The sequence below is a fragment of the Gossypium hirsutum genome, chromosome A02 (genome assembly GCF_007990345.1).
Source record: "Gossypium hirsutum isolate 1008001.06 chromosome A02, Gossypium_hirsutum_v2.1, whole genome shotgun sequence".
Taxonomy (NCBI): Eukaryota; Viridiplantae; Streptophyta; class Magnoliopsida; order Malvales; family Malvaceae; genus Gossypium; species Gossypium hirsutum.
In genome coordinates this window covers 10,759,098-10,765,578 of record NC_053425.1, presented here as the reverse complement: position 1 = coordinate 10,765,578, position 6,481 = coordinate 10,759,098, and the positions used below count along the sequence as shown (strand labels likewise).

The 6,481-nt window shown below is 37.2% G+C and overlaps 1 pseudogene; it reads left to right on the top strand.

Moving 5' to 3' along the window:
• The first annotated feature begins 2,875 nt into the window (after positions 1-2,875).
• Positions 2,876-2,974, top strand: LOC121217606 (uncharacterized; annotated as a pseudogene).
• Positions 2,975-6,481: the final 3,507 nt, after the last annotated feature.

Sequence of the window (6,481 nt, the reverse complement as noted above, 5' to 3'; positions counted from 1 at the left end):
CATGGCCGGCCACTACCTATTATAAATGGAAATTTGACATGCAAACCCCTCATTTTTATAACATGCATTAATAGGTCCTTATAGATTAACCTATCACATTTCAAAAGTGTCACACATAAGTCCTATTAACTAAATTCACATGCAATTAACTAAATCGAAGCTTAAAACTTTCACACACTCATAGTCACATATTTTAGACAATAAATATTATACTCAAATACTTCGGTGACTCGGTTTAGCGGTCCCGAAACTACTTTTCGACTAGGGTCAATTTAGGGCTGTCACAGCACGGGCGTGGCAGGGAGGCCATGTGGAGTTGCAGAGGCTAGGGTTAGAGTTTTTAAATGTGAAAGAACGTGAATAGTACAGGGTATTTATAGATTTTGGGCCACACGGCTAGGGAACACGCCCGTGTTCCCCAAATTCATCCTGTGTGATTCGCGAATTTCAAATTTGGAAGCGTTTGACATTTAGTACACTCTCGTGTTCCTCAGGCGTGTGGGTTCACACGGCCGTGTCGAATGACCGTGTCTAGCTTCGTTCGCTTCTCCCACGCCCGTGTGTGCAATCCCTACGCCCATGTTAATTTAACAGGTTCGACCACGGGTGTTCCACACGAGCGTGTCAAACGCCCGTGTTGTTTTAACAGGTTCACCCACGGTTCTTCCACACGGGCGTGTCGCACGCCTGTGTTGTTTTGGCAGGCTCAACTACGGTCATATCGCACGGCTGTGACATTTAATCATAGCCCGTGTTAGGAAAATCTTTTTCCCTATTTTCACACAGCCTGAAGCACACCCGTGTGCTTGGCTGTGTCTTTGTGAAAACACCTGTATTCAAGATTTCTACTAATAAGTTAGGAGTTAAATACCAAAATTTAAAGAAATTAATATTGTTAGTACTCGAGTTGCCTCCCGAGAAGCGCTTATTTATAGTCTAAGCTCGACTTACCTCTTCTGTGAATGGTCATGGTGGTTTGAGGAGTTTATACTCCTCATTCCTGCTATCAATCTCATCAAAATAAGATTTTAATCGGGTGTTGTTTACCTTAAAAGTGCCGAACTTGGGATGACTCACTTCCACCGTACCGAATGGAAAAATACTGAGTACCGTAAGAGGGATTTCCTCATTTGGTGTGGTAGTGACAATGTAGGGATCTGCGGCATCTAATAAGATCTTATCACCAACCTTAAGTTGATTTGGAGAGGTATCAGGCTCGTTTTGGCGTAGTTTCAGTTTGTCGGGTGTTCTTGGTTTGTGCGTCCACTATTCATCAAGTTCCTCAATTTGTAATCTTCGATCTTCATGAACAGGTCCTCTACTGGTGCTTGAGAACGGCTCGTGTGCTTCCTTCAGACTCGTGTTCTTCAAAATAAGTTGCACCATATTGTTAGTTTTAGTAAAATGGTTTAAATGATCACCTTCAATTCCTGTGCCAACATCAATGATGGTTTTAGCAGTTGCTAAAAAGGGCCTTCCTAGAATTAAGGGAGTGTTGCTATCCTCTTCTATGTCTAGAACAATAAAGTCAATGGGAAATATAAATTTATCGATTTTAACTAGCACATCTTCAATAATACCTCTAGGGAATCTTATAGCTATATCTACTAATTGAAAGCTCATCCTAGTCTGTTTGGGTTTCCCGAGACCTAGTTGCTTAAACATTTTGTAAGGCATGACATTGATACTAGCCCCTAGATCAGCTAATGCATGATTAACATCTAAACTACCAATTAAGCAAGGAATAATAAAGCTCCCTGGGTCTTTTAGTTTGTTGGGTAGTTTATTTTAGAGAATGGCCGAGCAAACTGCGTTCAGCTCTACATGCGACGCCTCTTCCAACTTCCGCTTATTTGCTAAAAGCTCTTTTAAAATTTTCATTGCATTTGGCATCTGCGATAGAGCTTCAATAAACGGTAAGTTAATATGTAATTTTTTTAAGAGTTTAAAGAATTTACCAAATTGTTCATCTGAGCGGTCTTTCCTTATCACGTTGGGGTATGGCACGCAAGGTTTATATTCGACAGTCACTGGTTTGCTTGTATTTTAATCTACCTTACCTTGACCTTAGCTTACCACAGTTTCTTGTCTCGGTCCTGGTTCAGGCTCAACGACTCCTTCGTCATCTTGAATATTAATTGCGTTGAGTTGTTTCCTTGGGTTAGGTTCGGTATTACTTGGCAAACTACCTTGTGGTCGTTCGGAGATTAGTTTGAAAAGCTGGCCTATCTGAGTTTTGAGGCTTTGGATCGATGCTTGTTGATTTTTAAGTGCTGTCTTGGTGTTCTGAAAATGGGTTTCTGACACTGATATAAACTTTGAGAGCATCTCTTTAAGGTTTGGCTTCTTTTCCTGTTGGTAGGGTAGTTGTTGGTAGCCCAGAGGATGTTGTGGTCTTTGATTTCCTTGACCACCCCACGAAAAATTGGGGTGGTTCCTCCAACCTGCATTATAAGTGTTACTATATGGATTGTTTTGAGGTCGAGGATTATTACCCATGTAGTTTAGTTGCTCGTTATCCATGCTGTGGCCTTAAGGTTGGTATTCCGAATGGTTTGTTCCACCTCCACTTGCTTCGCACTACACTACTGGGTGAACCTGTGAAGAATTAAGAAAACCATCAATCTTTTTATTCAAGAGTTCTACCTGATTAGAGAGCATGGTAACCGAATCGACATTATAAACGCTGGCTGTTTTCGTTGGCTTTGTCCTCATGACTTTCCACTGATAGTTATTCAGTGACATCTCCTCTATAAACTCATAAGCATCTTCCAGTGTTTTATTGTTGATGGTTCCACCCACTGCTGCATCAACCATTTGTCGAGTCGAAGGATTCAGACCATTGTGAAATGTTTGTACTTGGAGCCAAAGCGGTAACCCATGGTGAGGGCACCTTTTCAATAAGTCCTTGTATCTCTCCCATGCATCGTAGCGTGTTTCTAAATCCATCTGCACAAAATATTTTAGTAAGAATTTTTCGGTCATTTGTTCCCAAGTAGTAATTGACCCTCATGGTAACGAGTTTAACCACTGTTTAGCTTTGTTCCTCAATGAAAAGGGAAACAACCGAAGATGTATGGCATCATAAAAAACGCCATTAATTTTAAATGTATCGCGTAGTTCTAAGAAGTTGGCTAAATGAGCATTGGGATCCTCATCCTGCAAACCATCAAACTGAAAAAATTGTTGTATCATTTGAATAGTGTTAGGTTTTAATTCAAAAGTATTTGCAGCTACAGCAGGTCTAACTATGCTTGATTCAGTTTCTGTTAAAGAAGGTTTAATATAATCACACATAGTGCGTGGAGCAGGATTTTGATTAACCGCAATTGCAGGAGGTAGCTGATTACCTTGGTTTTCAGCCATCTCTTCAGTTGGGGGTTGAGTATCGTATTCTTGCTCGTTCTCCGTGTATCTTAAGCTGAGCCTTATTTCTCTTTGGTTTCTATGAACTGTACGATCGATTTCTTCGTCAAAAAGTAATGGTCCCGACGGGTTTCTCTAGTCATAAACTATAAAAACCTGCCAAGAGAAAGAAAGAGTAGGTTAATAAATAATAAAATTAAATTAAATTGCAAGAAAAATAAATGGCTAAAGTAATAAAAATTGAGCGTTCCTAATATCTTAGTTCCTCGGTAACGGGGCCAAAAACTTGATCGCGTTATTTCGTGATAGGTTTTAAATATTTATAATTACTCGTTCTTAAACTAACTATTATTGCGATGTAGGCAAGTGTACCTATCAAACAGTAGTATAGTTTTAACAAGACCGGGTTGTCGAACCCAAAGGAACTAAAAGTACTAGTAATGACTGTCTTTTTATTATCTAGCCTAAGAATAAAGAGCTTTTGTTTTAATTAACTAATTATCTAAACTAAGAACGCATAGAGAAAAGAATTGGGGAATTGCTTTTGGGAAAAATCGATTGACTTAAGACAATACCTAAGGAAAAAATCCACCTAGACTTTACTTGTTATTCTGGCTCCGAATCGAACGATTTATTCATTCAACTTGTTCCGTAGAGATCCCTAAGTTATATTATTATCCCTATTCAAGACTAATAACGTCTAATCCCTAAATTGAATAACCGAGACTTTTCTCTAATTAACGCTCTAGGGTTGCATTAACTCGATCTATGGATCCCCTTATTAGGTTTCACCCTAATCCGGGAAAATCTTGTCACCCTATGTCTAGGCGCGCAATCAACTCCACTTAATTATGACAAATGTACTCTTAGACAGGGTCTATTCCTCCTCTGAATAAGAGCATGTCTTTTATCAGTATCCTGGGATATCAAAACAAGAATTAAGAACACATAATTAAGAACAAGTTAAATATTTATCATACAATTCAGAAAATAATAACAAGATTCGTCTTAGGTTTCATTCCCCTTAGGTATTTAGGGGTTTTAGTTCATAACTAAATAGGAAAACATCTCAGAAGAATTAAAATACAAAACATAAAGAAAACCCAAAACTCCTGAAGGGAAATTGAGGAGAGATTTTCAGTCTTGATGATGAATCCAACTCCTGAGATGGATCAATCGGCTTCCTTGGAGTAATTCCTTACCCCCTATTCTCCGTTTCCCCTTTCTTCCTTCTCTATGGTGTATTTATAGGCTTTGGAATGCTTAGAAGCCCTCAAAATTAGCCTTTTCTGAATTGGACTCAACTTGGGCTCGACAGGGACACGCCCGTGGCACACTCCTGTGTTCGATTACTTCAGGCCGTGCTCGAGCCTGCCAAATTGACACGGCCGTGTGGTCTACCCGTGTAAGGAGGTCCAGGCCATGTTGATTTCGTACTTTGGCCCATTTTCTCCATTTTTGGCCCGTTTCTCATTCCTTTCGCTCTCCTATGCTCTCCTAAGTATAAAACATGAAATTAAAGCATTAGGAGCATCGAATTCACCAATTCTAATGAGAAATCATCCATAAATTGCATTAAACATGGGGTAAAAATATGAATAATTTATGGTTTATCAATATCCGGACATAATATAAGTTTGTTTTGATTTGTTTATTACATGGTATGTAAGATTCATGTTTTGAATATATGTCTATTTTTGGTGAATGCCTTATTTTTGTGAAGTATAATTTGTAACATGAGTTGGTTTGAAAGTTATTACAATAATGTATTTGTAAATCGATAATGTGAAACGGTTATAACCAACTTGTGATTCGGTATTTGCTTGTATAAATATTTATGCATATGATGAATTGACTTGATATATATCTCACCTTAAGGTGTATATATATATGGTGGTGTTTGATCATGTGTTTCGATTATGGAGTAATAGATGGATGTGTATTGTGTGATAACATGTAATGCATTAGTAAATTAAAATGCATGTTATTTATAGGAGGTGTATTTGGTATATGTTTCTTGTGTAAAGTAAAAAAAATATGCATGGGTATGTGGGTTTGATAGCTATTCAAAAATCAATAAATATGTTTAGGTAAACTTGTTAGCCGAATAGATAAAAGATTTATATGGTTTTTGTATTGGTCTCTAATGGTACATTATATAAAAATTTTGGTTAGTTTATTTAAGTAGTTTAATTGGTTGAGTTGGTGATTTTTATATATATGTATATATATATTCATTCATGAAATGCAAATGTTGGAATTAGGCATATAAATGTTATTATGAAATATTTCATTTATATGAAATGAAATGATGTGTGTTTGCTTGTATAGAGTATGCGCATAACATTTGTATGATAAGAAGATATTTTACATTTAAATTATTCAAATTTTTCATGATTTCTTGATGGTATTATTTGATTATAAGTTCTGGAGATTATATGAAATATTAAACTGAAGTATGATAGTTTAGTTTAACCTTTTACTAGATAGTTAATAATGAAAGTTTCATCTGAGTTATATTTTGATTGGTAATGCCTCATAACCCTAATCCAGTAACGGATACGGGTTAGGGGTGTTACAGTGTCTCTGATCATGTGCTCAATTCTGAGCATTTTGTTTCTCAAAATTAAGGTGCAGGGGACACACGGCCTAACCACATGCCCATATTACTAGGCCGTGTGTCACACACGGTCTAAACACACGCACGTGTGTCTACCCATGTGGACAAAATAAAGCCATTTCTAGCTTTATTTCTCACCCAAATTTTCACCCAAGACCTGCACTTGAAACACACATCCAATACCAACCAATACAAGCATTCAACTTAAGCAAATTTCATCATTCACAAGGCATATCACTACAAGTAAACATGACCACAACCTTACCTTAGTTTAACTTAGGCATTCATAACATTGATCACATATTCTTAACATAACACATCTGTATATATATATCATAATAATCTACTTAGTCATACCAAAATGAACCATCATTAGCCATTCCAATGGCTAGGATACAAAATATCATTTCAAGCCACTATTGGCCAAGTTGTCTTAAATATGCCATTATACCAAAATGATTTTAATAAGTATACCCAAAAGGACTAGTTGATAGT